We start from the raw sequence: 16,038 nt of genomic DNA, 5'->3' as shown, positions 1-16,038 counted from the left end.
ATGGACCAAAGAGATCATGTGATGATATGGAGTGGATCATATCATTCATGATTGTGTTGGTGCATTGGTTGCATCAACACTTGGAGGATGGAGTTGATGGATGGAGATGAAATGGAAATGCGCAAGACAAAGGTATGACTTGTAGGGCATTTCATTTCACCAGTCTAAGGTTGTGTAGAGAAGTGCTTGACCGGATTTAGGATAGATGGTCGTACTATCAAGAGGGGCAAATTTATTTGCATATCGGTCATCTAATGGCACTTGAGCGATCTAACATTGTGATGTTGCTAGGATTGAGTGGCGTGGTGAGCTCAAGTGAAATGCTTTGAAAATTATTGTGAAAATGCTAACACACATGCACAAGGTGTTGTTCACTTGGTGGTGTTGGCACATTTGCAAAGGAGAAAGTGTTGGAGTTGTTGTTGATCAACTTGTGTGAAAAAAGAATGACGGGCGGACGGTCCAGTCCTGTTGGGCGGACGGTCCACTAGTATAACTCACTTTTGTCCAGAGAGATTGTAGCTCTGTTTGGGCTTGAAGGCCGTGCTGCAGACGGTCCGCCCCTGGGGTGCGGACAGTCTGTAGGTGTTTTAAAGAATTCGTCCAGAGAGGTTGTTTCTCTGGCAGGGGCTGTAAGGTTGAACTGCGGACGGTCCGGCCCAGGGGCGCGGACAGTCCGTAGGTCACTTAACAAATTGACCAGAGACGTCTTGGGTCTCTGATGGGATTTAAGAGTGAAGGGCGGACGGTCCGCCCATGGGGTGCGGATAGTCCGTAGGTCTTTTGAGAAAATGACCAGAGACGTTTTCGCTTCTGGTGGGTTGCACGAAGTGAAGGGCGGACGGTCCGCCCAAGGGGTGCGGACGGTCCGCCCCTCAAACTTTCAGTTTGTCCAGAGACGCTGTCTCTCTGAGCGTTCAGAGTGTTTGAACGGAGGACGGTCCAACCCTTGAGCGCGGACAGTCCGCGAAGGGCTCTAACGGTCGACTCTGACACATAATCATTGCAGTTCTAGACGTTGGGTTTGAATTGCGAACGGTCTGGTTTTTGTGAGGTGGACAGTCCGTGAATGCTCTGTTTCGACGGGTCTTTGAAGTAATGGCTAGTTTGGGGCCTCCCTCTATAAATAGAGGGTGTGGCCGGCCTGACCCTACAAGGGTGGGCAAAACAATGGCACAAACCCTAGCCAGGGAACCCGCTACGGTGGGGCCCCATAGCAGAGGGACACATGTTGCCCGCAAAAGGAGCTCCTTTCAGGATGAAGGACCTAGTCGGTGAGGGTTTTTACCACCCTCCCCCCTCCCCTCCACCCCCTCCCCCCATGCACAGCGGCGGCGACCATTTACTGGATGCACTGCTGTCGTGGCACCAGACCCTAGGGGCGGTTCACCTTCCCCGTAAAGACATCATCATAAAGGGGGTTCCCATCAATTCCTGCTAGCGGTACTCACCTACCATCAATGTCAAACTGATAGTATAGGCCGGTGCCATCTGCACTGGTGTCTTTACATGTGGAAACACTAGTGGCTGGGAGATTGGAGGTGGCGTGGGAGAAAATCACGTGCACCCCGCCAGAGCTGCGCCGGCTGCCATCGGCTGGGGGCCGATGCTTGCTGCAGCACAAGGTGAAGGTCCGCCTGCAGGATTGGCCGATCGATGACCCCGGTTGGCAGTAACACGGCCCTGTATATCCATGCTGCCATTGGCTGCTCATCTTCTTGTACAAGGCATTCTGGATAGAATTCTTCAAGACACTCGAATGGTTGATCATAGAATGATGCATAGCTTCGTCGATCCTGTCATGGAATTTCACCGTATCTTCGGCGATGGTGATGTGGCGCAGTGTAGGGAGCGAAGTGCACCATCATGCCTCTGGTGAGGGCACTAAAGCACTGGAGGCAAGTTCGCCTGAACTACTCTGTGGCATTGTTTATCATCTTCTTCTACACCTCATCAACATCTTCCTGTTAAATTTCACTAACGGTAAAGAAGGAGCGACACTGATGTTGATCTCAGATTCGACACCAGTCGCATTAGCATCCTCGACGACCGGTTTGATTTCGACCGTGTTGATGTAGCGGTACCTATTGTAGTCATGGATGTTGCTGACATGTCGTACAGGCGTTCCAAGAAGCGTGTTGATGTAAAAAATCCACAGATGGGATTTCTACGCTCCACTTATGCTAGAGTTGGGGAGATATGCTTCGCTTAGTACCGAACCCAAGTTAGCACGCGTGTGGTGTGCGCTGGCGTACCAGTCAATTTGACATGCAATTGATAAGGATGGCAAACGTTAAATTCTGTAGGTATCGGCTAGCCAGCCGATATTGTTGACGCCAGCAATCGGCTATCATCCAGCCGATCGGGTAAGGGAAAGCTATGTTTAAAGCAACGTAGTTTGGGAACAACACCTAGATCAAGATCCAATAGGTCGGTGAGATCAGATCACGTAAGGTAGCCGATCAAAGTCGATTTAAACTGGATAGATTATGGTAAAACCTTAAAACAAACTAGATTAAACGGATTAATCTAGCAAGATCTAAGCAAATACCGATAACTTGTGATAAAAGCAACAACAGACTAGACTAACAGATCAATTAATCTAACGAGCTGATAACTTTTTTTTGATAAATTATGAATAAAAATAAATCTAAGAGCGATGCGCCACCAACCTATGATCTAATGTATTCGATAACTTGAGTGCTATAGACAGAGGAAGAAGCGATGCACCGTCAACCTTGGCCTATCTACACAACTTGACTTGGAACTTACCAGCAAACCGAAGTAGGGAGGATGCAACCCTACTTGCTGAGAAGAATCGTAAAAAGAAAAAGCTACTTAAACTAGGGTTTTGGCGAAGCCGCCGCATGAAGGTAGATGCAGTAAAGGTAAATATTTGTGTTTGGATGTGGTTGATCTAAATTTACAGATGCCGGAGATCTACTATTTATAACCTAAATCTAGACCTCTTGGAGATTACAACTTGATATTGGACTTGTTGATGATTGACGAATGCCTAATAGTGCTATCAAATCTCAACTTTTCAACGTCTCCATTTCCCCGTGCGCATCCTGCAACAGCTGCTTCTTTGACCCAATGTATAGCTAATTAAGGTGTCAGAGTTTTTTTTTTGCAAGGTATGCTAGCTGTAGTGACTTGACAAAACAAAATGGCGTCATGCATGACATCGATTGTGTGTGATAAATGTGATATTCCGATTAAAACAAGCACATATATGAGTCAGAGAACCCTGTAATGGCAATGGGTTCGTTTTTATGAAACTAGCTCCTATACAATTATGGAAAATTTGCTCACAAATGTCTTGCTCATATTTCCACCTGTCAACTTCGAATTGAATTATCCGACAAAAAACTAGTTGTGTGTCAATGTCGTGGACCCATTTTGCACTCCCTGCATTGACGACCTCAACTAACGACTTCTCCTGAATTTATGCACGTCACCTACCTACTCTTTGAATCTAGTGCTCCAAAGAGATCTGCACTGCTAGGGTGATTTCTCTATGGGTGGAGGATGTGATTTCTGCTCTTCCATGTTTAGCAATTAGAGCAAGTATTATAGCAGGGTGCAAGCATGCTGTGTCCTACGTGAAAGAGAGAGGGAAGAAGAGAGAGAAAAAAGCAAGCGGCTGGCTTGCCGCCGGCTAAGGCGGGCGGATGGACCTCTGCTAATGGGCACAAGCGGAGGCAAAAGCTGTACTCAGCCTGCAGCTGGCGCAGAGGCCGGCGCATGGCGCGCGCTCTCAGCCGGCCGGCCGGCTGAGTTGTAAAACTTGTTTTTAGCATGCTCGGAGCAAAGCTAGTGATTTTGTCGGCACCCGGCTGTAATTAAAGAGCACGCGGTGGTGGTGGGGCCCACAGAATTTTAATGCTCACGGCTGGGAGCGGGCGCTTCGCGAGCTGCCCGCCTCATTCTCTCACCTACTTTCTCTTTCTACCATGTAGATTCTCAGCCGGCTCAACACCGATTATAAAATTTGCTCTCTGCTGATTGGATGGAGGGCCCTCAGCTGATTGGATAGAGGGTCTCGAAGTCTCAGTTACCCCTAGAAAATTACTTGTTTATGTTTATCAAATTTCTCCTAGAAACTTACTTAAAGCTTTCAAATAACCAAAATCAAAATGTCATGGATGCGTATTTGCTTTCAATTGAAATACAACTCCAATATAATATGAACTATTATTGTTCTAATATTATTAAGATACCCATCTAAATTGATAAATTACTACAGTTGCATATTCACGTGGAATGGAAAATCACCACTCTAATATTATTCAACTACTCATATAAAGTGAAAAATACTAGTTCCAATTATGAAATCGTTCCTCGAATGTTAAACAACAATGCTCCTGTATGAAAACTCATCTTGTGTGCAAGATTAATCCTCTAATTTTACAAAATTAGAGATCTAAAACAAAAAAGAGCTCAAGGATTCAGTGAACAACTTAAAGAGAACATGGGACACGGACCATGTTGGTGTTCCAGGCATGTACATAAAATGAGTATGTATTGTGCTGGTAACTATGTGATTAGTGTTGCTAGCTTGCTCGCTGCCAACGATCGATCCAAGGCGTGAGCAATTAGCAGCGAAAGATGGGATTTGAGTGAGAAGACAGGTTCCTCTTCCGAATTTTACTTCATTAGTTTGTTCATGTCTAGCACATCGGCTTATAGCCGCACATCCCATTAGTCTCGGGCCCACATTACAAACTCACTATTGCAAAACTGAAAATACATCTGTGAAACATCGTTGTTGGCGTAACTCTTGCCGGCACTTCCTTCATCTCGATGGCGCACACCTCTGGACCATGACATCACTGCAGGAAATTCAATATTTGCCGAGTGCTTGAACTTTTGCCGAGTGTATTTTCTTTTAGCACTCATCAAAAAGTTTTTTGCTGAGTGTCATAAAAAAACACTCGGCAAATTAAATACACTCGGCAAAAAATTCTTTGCCCAGTGTTTTATTTTTGGCACTCGGCAAAGACGCGAGTCAAAGTAGCTAGCATAGGAGCAATCAAAATAGAGCTAGGATAGGTTAAATGAATACTCCGCATGCATGCATGCAGCTCTTGTTCCTTCCACATATCCTTCTGTGATGAAATCTTCTATGAACCTTACTCTAGCACAATCAATATGCTCATCGAACTAACAAAATTACTAATCACATTATTATTTGGCGTAAAAGGTCGCTGGCACGGGATGAATGCCGCTAAGAGCAAGGCTAATAACCCCACCAACCGCCGGCTGTAGGGAGGGCGAGGTAGTAGCGGACCATACTAAGTTTTAATGTGGAGCAGCCAGCATCAGCCAACAGGAATGCACAAATGCCCATCCGCCCGCTCGGAGCCGGCGGCTCGCAAGTCGCCAGCACATACTCTCTCTCCATCCACGCCGGACTCTATGGCGGCTCCTCGGCACCCACTATACCTGCTCTAACTAATGCCAGGTGGTCCAACAATCATTAAAAGCATCTGCCATAACCGGAGCTCGCCGGAGCTGAAATGGTACCTCGTATACGCATATAATTATGTGAAATTAATGGACCCATGTACCAGATTTGATTGAAGACAGGATCACTCATTTGCAGCATACCTTCTTACTAAGCCAATGCTTTTATATAGAATAGACTTGGCCCGCTTTGATCGGCCACGAACTCCAATTCAAGCAAACCATATGTAACCTTGTCTCCTGTGATACCATGCTGCAGAGTAGCCAATAGGTACACGTGCATAATCCACTAGAACAATGTGCAGATAGAATCCATCTTCGAGTAAGAGAATCCGCGAATTGAAACCAAGGTGACTCGAGTCTCTGGAAACTATGAAGAACATAGACAAAAATGAAGATGTCGTCACCTGAAGTAGTTGCGAAACCCGGAGCTAGCTCATCCATCATCAAACCTGAAATACATCCGCTGAACAGGAGTCACCACCGCCGGCCGAGCCGACACCAGATCAGGGACCCCAAAGGTGCCCATCGTGAACCACACTAAGGATCCTCAACACGGGAGAGCCGAGATGTATGGCCAGGCGCCCAGAAGAATGAGACCACCATGCATCTGCGCCATTGCCAAGGGCGGCGCAACCTCCTGCAGCAGGAGAGCTACAACCGTGACAGAGATTGGCGCAATCCGGTAGCATGCAGCCCCTCGACCCGGCCGCCACAGGAGCACGCATGTCCGCCCAAGAGCCGACGGCCCCCCTGAAAGGCCCTTGTTTGTTTTGGTAATTGAGTGATAACTTAGGTGGACTAATAAGTGTTTATGTTAAGATACACAGGAGATTAGTCCACACAAAGACACTAGAATGAGCAACATGTGCCATGGAGGAGAAATAGCTAAGGGTTGATACTATGCTCATATAGTGTGATGGATGAGCTCATTGCATATGAGTCATGACATGGAGTCATGTGACCAAGGTGGTGAAGATCAATACAAGGCTTGGCTTGATGGACCGGTTGCAATGGAGAAGGACAAGTCAAGGCTTTGAAGCGATGGATCGCGAGACGGTGATGTTTGAGCAAGACTTGGTGCTGATGGACCGAGGCAACGGTAAAGAGCGGGCAAGGTCATGATTGATGGACCAAAGAGGTCATGTGATGATATGGAGTGGATCATATCATTCATGATTGTGTTGGTGCATTGGTTGCATCGACACTTGGATGATGGAGTTGATGGATGGAGATGAAATGGAAATGCGCAAGGCAAAGGTATGACTTGTAGGGTATTTCATTTCACCGGTCTAAGGTTGAGTAGAGAAGTGCTTGACCGGATTTAGTATAGATGGCCGTACTATCAAGAGGGGCAAACTTGTTTGCATATCGGTCATCTAGTGCCACTTGAGCGATCTAACATTGTGATGTTGCTAGGATTGAGTGGCGTGGTGAGCTCAAGTGAAATCCTTTGAAAATGATTGTGAAAATGCTAACACACATGTACATGGTGTTGTTCACTTGGTGGTGTTGGCACATTTGTAAAGGAGAAAGTGTTGGAGTTGATGTTGATCAACTTGTGTGAAAAAAAATGACGGGCAGACGGTCCGGTCCTGTTGGGCGGACGGTCGGCCAGTATAACTCACTTTTGTCCAGGGAGGTTGCAGCTCTGTTTGGGCTTGAAGGCCGTGCTATGGACGGTCCGCCCCTGGGGTGCGGACAGTCCACAGGTGTTTTAAAGAATTCGTCCAGAGAGGTTGTTTCTCTAGTAGGGGCTATAAGGTTGAACTGCGGACGGTCCGGCCCAAGGGCGCGGACAGTCCGCAGGTCACTTAACAAATTGACCAGAGACGACAGTCCGCAGGTCTTTTGAGAAAATGACCAGAGATGTTTTCGCTTCTGGTGGGTTGCATGAAGTGAAGGGCGGACGGTCTGCCCAAGGGGTGCGGACGGTCCGCTCCTCAAACTTTCAGTTTGTCCAGAGATGTTGTCTCTCTGAGCGGTCAGAGTGTCTGAATGGAGGACGGTCCACCCCTTGGGCGCGGACAGTCCGCGAAGGACTCTAACGATCGACTCTGACACATAATCATTGCAGTTCTAGCCGTTAGGTTTGAATTGCGGACGGTCCGGTTTTTGTGAGGCGGACAGTCCACAAATGCTCTGTTTCGACGGGTCTTTGAAATAACGGCTAGTTTGGGGCCTCCCTCTATAAATAGAGGGTGTGGCCGGCCTTTTGAGGCTGCTGAGCACCTTGGGGACTTGGTGTCCTTGTGTGAGAGTGCTTGAGAGCCCTCTACTCACTCTAACTTGATAGTAATCATCCGATCGAGTGAGAGACATTGATAGTACTCATTCTAGTGCGATTTCTTTGAGACATTGCATCGAGTGGCACTAGGTGATCGTGTTGCAAGCCGGTGGTGCTTGTTACTCTTGGAGGTTGCCACCTCCTAGATGGCTTGGTGGTGTGTCTCCATCGTGAAGCCCGCAAGAAGATTGTGCGGTACTCCGAAGAAGTGATTGTGAGGGGTATTGTGCTCACCCCGCGAGAGCCGCGAAGAGCAACTCTAGTTGAGCGAGACGCGAAGAGCAACAAGTGGTCCGGCCGGATCATGTGCTAGAGCTCGGTGTGAGCACTCCACGTGGGAGAGTGTGACTTGAGAGTCACCACTAGCAAGAGGATCAGCGGCAACCTTGGAGCTTGTCTCAACGGGGAGTAGCTTGGTGGCAACCAAGTGAACCTCGGGATAAAAATCACCGTGTCAACTTTGTCTACTCTTCTCGGTGGTTTGCATTCTCCAAATCACAAGCCTTGTATTTACATTCATATAAATCTTGTGCTTGTGTAGTTGCTCTAGTTAGCTTACTAGTTTTCTTTCTTGCTTGTGTAGCATAGAAGTAAAGTTTTTAGTGTAGCTATTTATCTTGTGTAGCTTAATTAGTTGTCTTGCTTAGTTTGTGTAACTAAGTATTTTTTGAGCTCTCTAGTTTGGCTTGTGTAGTCTTGCTTGTGAGAACTACTAGTTGTGCTTAGATTTTGTGAACTTTGCATACTAGTATGTGTAGGAGCTCCCCGGTTGTTTGAGTACTAGTTGCATAGACTTGTGTGTCCTTGCAAACTAGAATTGTGTAGGTGAGCTCTACCTAGCCCGCACCTTAGTTGCTCAATTAGAATCCTTTTATAAGGTGCAATTTTTAGATAGAGGGGTGTAGTCTTTGCTAGACCGATTAGTTTAATTCCGCACTTGTTTCGGTTAGCCGGCAACGTTTAAATTTTAGAAAGGACTATTCACCCCCTCTAGTCCGCCATCTCGACCCTACAAGTGGTATCAGAGCTGAGGTCTCTCATTTGTGATCCTTACCGACCCGAGAGGATGGCGACTTATGGGCTAGATGTTGAGTGTCCACACATTTTTTATGGCACACATTTTGCACGGTGGAAAAATTGGATGATATGCAATTTTAAATTTATTTGTCCTCAAATGTGGTGGATGGTGGATGTAGGTTTTTCTCATGTGTTAGATGAATGAAATCTAACTCCAACACAAGAAAAATGCCTAGATCTAGACATCCAAACTACTAACATCTTGTTTAGATCTTTGCATAATTGCATTCTTGGTGAGATCATGGACAAGGAAATCGCCCATGAGATTTGAAGCTATCTAAATGAGAAATATGGGGCGGCCTCCGATGATCATGATGATTATAAGACCAAGGAGGAAGTGCATGAGGATGATGATCACATCCACGACATGGTGGTTGTAAAAGATTGCTCCACCTCATGGTCAAGTGATGATGATGATCCATCTACAACAAGTTCACTTGACAAGATTGATGGTGATAATTCAAGTGTTGCAAATGTTGATTCTACTCCAAGCACACTTGATGATCAAGTTAGTTCATGCATAGATGATGTCGCTACTCTAAGCTCATCTTCATCACCACATTGCTTCATGTCACAAGGTGACACAAAGGTATCAAATTGCAATGTGATTGATTTTGATTCATATAAGGAGCTCTTGAGTAGATATCCTAGCATGACCAAATTATTTGAGAATGTATTAGCCAAAACAACCAAATTGGAAAAAGAAAATTCCTTTCTCAAAGACACATGTGAACAACAAAAACATCTACTTTATGTCATGAGTTGTTCACATGAGGAGCTAAAATTGGCACATGAGGAGCTTAGTGTTACTCATGAGAACTTGGTACTAGGCCATGCTTTACTCACAAACAAGCTTTCTAATAAAGAAATTAAAACTAATGAGAGCTCATCACATGAGTCAAAGGATTAATTGCAAAATGTTGTTAACCCTTATGATGTAGGCAAGAAGCATGTATCCACCTCTTGTGATGATTTAGTATCTATGCCATGTTCTTCATATATAGATGCTTGTTCTTCTTCTACTATGCAATATGAGACTAACTTTGTAGAAGAAAATAAAGAGCTCAAAAGTCAAGTGAATTATTTGAGCAACAAGATAAAGAGGTGGATAAAATCAAAAGTCACACTTGAAAGCATAATAAAAAATCAAAGAAGTTTCGGTGACATGAGTGACATTGGTTCTAACAAAAGCAAGAAATGGCAAGAAAAAATATGATAGAAAAATGAAAAAGCAAGAAGAAATGAAGCCCTCTCATTTTATGTGCTTTCAATGCCATGAGATGTGGCATCTTGCAAATGGTTGCCCAAACAAAGAAAAGCTCAAGTTAAAGAAGGAAGAAGAGAAGCTTAAATATGTGAAATGCTTCAAGTGTCGCACTTCGTCCGGCGATGTTATACGGTGCTGAATGTTGGCCTACAAAAAGGCGACATGTGCAGCAACTGAGTGTAGCAGAGATGCGGATGTTGCGGTGGTTTTGCGGGCACACAAGGAGGGATAGAGTCCAGAACGAAGTTATTCGGGATAGGGTCGGGGTGGCACCAATTGAGGAGAAACTTACTCAGCATCGGCTGAGATGGTTTGGACATGTCCAACGAAGGCCTCCTGAGGCGCCGGTGCGTAATGGGGTTCTTGAGCGGGTCGATAATGTAAAGAGGGGTAGAGGTAGACCTAAACTGACGTGGGATGAGTTGGTTAAGAGAGACCTTAAGGATTAGAATATCTCTAAAGAGATAGCTTTGGATAGGAGCGCTTGGAGACTAGCTATCAATGTGCCTGAACCTTGAACTTATTTCTTCCGGGTTTCATCTCTAGCCTACCCCAACTTGCTTGGGAAAAAAGGCTATGTTGTTGTTGTTGTTGTTGTTGTTGTTGCTTCAAGTGTCGCACTTGGGGTCACCTCACCTCAATGTGCCCAACCAAGCAATTGGTGAAGCACCAAGAGAAGTCTCAACCAAAGCCACAAGTTGAGCAAGAGAAGGCACCCCAAGATCAAGTAAAGATCAACCATGAAGATCAAGTTGATGACTTGAAGATAAAGAAAAAGAGAACAAGAAGGGGTGGAAAAAGAGCAAGGCATCCAATGCATATCCAAGATGCCAAGATAATGAGCAAGAACAGGATTCAAGAAAAGATGAATGAGTTTGCTCACATCAAGTGCTATAGTTGTGCAACGTTGGGTCACCTAGCTTCAGGTTGCCCACACAAACTTGAGAAGAAGGATCAAGCAAACAATGAGAAGCAAGGCAATGAGAAGCATCAAATGAGCAAGGAAGAAAAAGCTCAACAAAAGACAAGATGCTACTTATGCCGGGAAAGAGGACACATGGCAAATTCATGTTCCCTAGGTAACAATTCTAAGCCAATTTCAATTGATGCAAATATTATGCTTAGAAAGGATGGTAATGGTATCTCATTTGTTACAATTGCAAAATATCCCGCTATTCATACTAAGGCATTGCCTAAGTATGTTGCTCCTAACTTGAGAGGACCCAACCTAGTTTGGGTACCATCAAAACATGGATGAATGTGTGTAGGTACGAAAGGCATTGGAGGCTTGATTCAAATGATATTCATATTTTTGATCTTATGATTGAGTCAAGTAATTGAAGTCTAGTGCTATTCTTATCCCAATGCCATGACAAGCTAATGAAGTCCAAAGTGCTTTTAACACATAAGCACAATTATCTTATTGTCGGCTTGCTAACTTATTTGTGTTGAACCTTGCTTTTAGAAGAAAAATCTTTTTGCATATTGGAAAATGAGTTAAATATCATTGACTTCTCAAAAATGACTTAAAAACTAGTACATATGGCATGTGGTTCTTCTATGCATATTTGGTTTCAATTTTCTAAATTTTTGAGGCATTTTTGAGCAATTTATGAGTTTTCATGATTTTACTACATTTAATTTTGATTCCTTGTTGAAACTTGCTCTTATGAGTCTTTGGAAGGTTTTCTTGCAAGTTTTGTGTTTTTTAGAATTTTATATGAGCAATGATGTTGGAATTGAGAAAGTTGGCAAATTTCAGAGCTGTCAGAAATTTGGTAACGCGAACGGTCCACGGGTAAGAGGCAGATGGTCCGCCGTTCATGAAATATTGTCACCAGATGCTCTTCAGAAAGGTTTCAGCCGAAAAATTATAGTTGCGGACGGTCCGCCATAGGACCGTGGATGGTCCGCGGGTCACCGGTGCATCCGGTCAGCTTCGGATACACCGAAGGTATGTTCTCTGAGCAAGTCGCGGACGGTCCGCCGTTGGTGAGAAAAATTGAACAGAGGCAGTTCCAGTCGGGTGTGGATCAGATTTTTCCAGAGGTGGATGGTCTGCCAAGGAACCGCGGACGGTCCGCGCCTGGACGGATTGGTGGGGTCAGCCAGACTTGACTTATAATGGTTGTCCCTCTCACTTCCCCCACCAAACCGCACACACCTCATCCAAAAGCCATAGCTTTCTCTCTCAAGCACGTGGAAGAAGATCTCAAGGGGGAGGACTTTTGTCGTGGTTCCCGGATGGTCCGAGCACATCCCCAGACATTCCACGACATTCTAGACCATGTCCTCTCGGTATTTCGTCAAATATCTAACTATTGCTCTTGGATTTCATCATTGGAAAGAGTTAGGGTTAGGGGCTCTGATCTGTTTTTGGGCCATGGATTCTTGAAAATACTTGGGGGGTCTTGTTCCTAGTGATAAGGAGGTACTATGGTTAAATTTTGGTTAGTGGATTTGATCTAAAACTCAAATTATGGATGAATCAATGTTAGGGGTGATTTCTTGTGTCTCTGCGCAGAACAGATGAGTCACGGATGGTCCGTGTACTAACCACGGACAGTCCGCTCTGGGGGTTTAGTGAACCGCGGACCGCCCGCGTTCAGTGGTACGGACAGTCCGCCATTGGCAGATTTTTCAGACATGGGACTGAATTGACATATATCATCATGGATTGTTTCTATTGCTTTGATAATTGTTCTTATGATTAATTCTTGATCTCAGGCCACCTAGAAAGATCCAAAAGGCCACTACATCAAAGATCAAGAAGGCTAGTGCATCCAAGAGACACAGAGACAGTGATGACTCAGATGATGTGGATTATGATCCTAATCCTAGTGAGTTGGCTGCAGCTTCTTCAGTGGGCAATGTTGGAGGTGATTCTTCAGATGAAGATATTGAAGGTGATGAGGATGACATCACTGACCTTATGGGCTTAGACCTTCAGAGCAGACAGTGGACCACAGATTCATATGCTAATGCAAGGTTAGTAAATCAGCTAAATGAACCTAGTGACACCAATATTCTCTATTTTAGCACTATGGTTCAGCAAGATGCCTATTTTGGTCATTTGGTCAAGAAAAATGTATTCAAGCATCAGACTATAGACTTAGCCTATATGAGGTCACAGCCTGTCATGTCTGAACTAGTTGATAGATTTGAGCACATGGGTCTAGCAGCCTTTTTACAGCATAGATGTGATTGGAATGAGACAGTCATTCGCCAGTTTTATGCCACACTAGAGATTAACATGGTAGAAGAAAAGATATGGTGGAAAACTGGAAAGAGGACTTACTATGCCACATTTGCTCAGTTTGCTGCTGCTAATCAGTTGGACTATGATTTTATCACTAGTGAGCAAAGTGTGAATGTTGTGTTAGAAAATCCTCTAGATGAGAATGACTACCCCATGTACTATGAGCCTGCTAATGTTGGTATTCCTAGAATATTTGGAGGGATCCAGGGTCTGAGGCACCATCCAGTTGTGATAAATAAGATTGATAGAGTCACTTTCATGCCTAAGAGTGGCAACAAATACAAAATCAGAGGTCATTATTGGAATGTCATCTCTCATGTGATGAATGGCAACAGGATTAATGTCATTGCACTCATCATGGATCAGCTAGCAGATCTGAGGCTCAACATGGAGATGAACCTTTACTTTGCTCCATACATCATGTCAATCATCAAGGCTAAGACTTCTTTTAGAGGCATTTGTGACTGCAAGCACACCCCCTTCAGGCCGTTCAAGAATGACACCACTTTTCTTTTGAGGCCTTTGACTCCTTTCCCTGGAGATGACATGGATGAGGCAGCGAAAGGGCATGATGATGATGGTGCTGATAGTGATGATGATATATACATGGGAGGACCTGCAGCTCAGCATGCCATGCCACCACCACAGCCTCCAGTACAGCAGCAGTGGGCTCCTCCAGCTGGCTACTTTGACCCTTACTTTGCATCCATGTAGCAGAGCATGTCCTCTCAGATTGCGAGGTTGGCTAGCCAGATGCAGAGTCAGATGAACCTCAATTTCCAGAACATGCAGCAGCAGATGTTTCAGCCCATGATGGCTCAGATGCAGGGGGTTCAGGAGAGTTTACACTCAGACATAGCAGCTCTGGACTCATGCTTTGAGGACTTGCCTTCTTCAGAGCAGTTTGAGCAGCTTGAGCAGCGCCAGCAGCAGCTTGAGCAGCGCTTTGACACTTTCAGCACAGCCTTCACCGGTTTTTCTGACCACTTCTACTCAGTGTTCCTAGCTCCAGTGCCGCCTCTAGAGTTCTACCCGCACCAGCCGTTCTACCCACCACCACCTCCTCTGCCGCCGATGGATTGACCTTCTTGGAAATTGCTGCCAAAGGGAGAGATGGAGCTTTGGAGTGCTTAGATCTATGGGGAGCTCATGGAGATCATTTGCTTTGCTTCTGCTTGGTTTGAGTTGAACTTTGTGTTGCATTGCATATTTATGTTTTATGTCTTGCATGAACTCGATTTGTGATTTGAACTTGAATTTGGTTTGTAATATGTGATGAACTATGTTGGCTTGTAATACTCTTATGGCTTATGTTCATCATTGTGGCCTATCGAGGTAGTGCTATTATTGTCAAGTTCATATCATATATATCTTGTATGTTGTATGCCTCGATTTCCACTTGTAGGGGAAACTCCGTCAAATTTTTTAAATTCCATAAATATGTGCTCTTGGTATTCATTCAAATCTATAAGCACATATCAAGGGGGAGTTCTCTCTACTCATCGAACTTAGGTGAATTTATTCATATCATATTCTGAAATTTTCAAGATAAATGAGTAAGTTCTTCCAAAGTTCAATTCCAAGTCTACCTTATGCCTTGTGTATAAAGTTGACTTGAAATTTTTTATCACTCCAAAATTAGTGTTGTCATCAATTACCAAAAGGGGGAGATTGAAAGGCCATTGTTTGTTTTGATAATTGAGTGAAACTTAGGTGGACTAATAAGTGCTTATGTTAAGATACAAAGGAGATTAGTCCACACAAAGACACTAGAATGAGCAACATGTGCCATGGAGGAGAAATGGCTAAGGGTTGATGGTATGCTCATATAGTGTGATGGATGAGCTCATTGCATATGAGTCATGACATAGAGTCATGTGACCAAGGTGGTGAAGATCAAGACAAGGCTTGGCTTGATGGACCGGTTGCAATGGAGAAGGACAAGTCAAGGCTTTGAAGCGATGGACCGCGAGGCGATGAAGTTTGGGCAAGACTTGGCGCCGATGGACCGAGGAAACGGGAAAGAGCGGGCAAAGTCAAGATCAATGGACCAAAGAGGTCATGTGATGATATGGAGTGGATCATATCATTCATAATTGTGTTGGTGTATTGGTTGCATCGACACTTGGAGGATGGAGTTGATGGATGGAGATGAAATGGAAATGCGCAAGGCAAAGGTATGACTTGTAGGGCATTTCATTTCACCGGTCTAAGGATGAGTAGAGAGGTGTTTGACCAGATTTAGGATAGATGGCCGTACTATCAAGAGGGGCAAACTTGTTTGCATATCGGTCATCTAGTGCCACTTGAACGATCTAACATTGCGATGTTGCTAGGATTGAGTGGCGTGGTGATTTCAAGTGAAATCCTTTGAAAATTATTGTGAAAATGCTAACACACATGCACATGGTGTTGTTCACTTGGTGGTGTTGGCACATTTGCAAAGGAGAAAGTGTTGGAGTTGATGTTGATCAACTTGTGTGAAAAAGGAGTGACGGGCGGATGGTCCTGTCCTGTTGGGCGGACGGTCCGCCAGTATAACTCACTTTTGTCCAGAGAGGTTGCAGCTTTGTTTGGGCTTGAAGGCCGTGCTGCGGACGGTCTGCCCCTGGGGTGCGGACGGTTAAAGATTTCGTCCAGAGAGGTTGTTTCTCTGGCAGGGGCGTAAGGTTGAACTGC

Source organism: Panicum virgatum, chromosome 6N (genome assembly GCF_016808335.1).
Source record: "Panicum virgatum strain AP13 chromosome 6N, P.virgatum_v5, whole genome shotgun sequence".
Classification (NCBI taxonomy): domain Eukaryota; kingdom Viridiplantae; phylum Streptophyta; class Magnoliopsida; order Poales; family Poaceae; genus Panicum; species Panicum virgatum.
Note: the sequence above shows the minus strand (reverse complement) of the source record.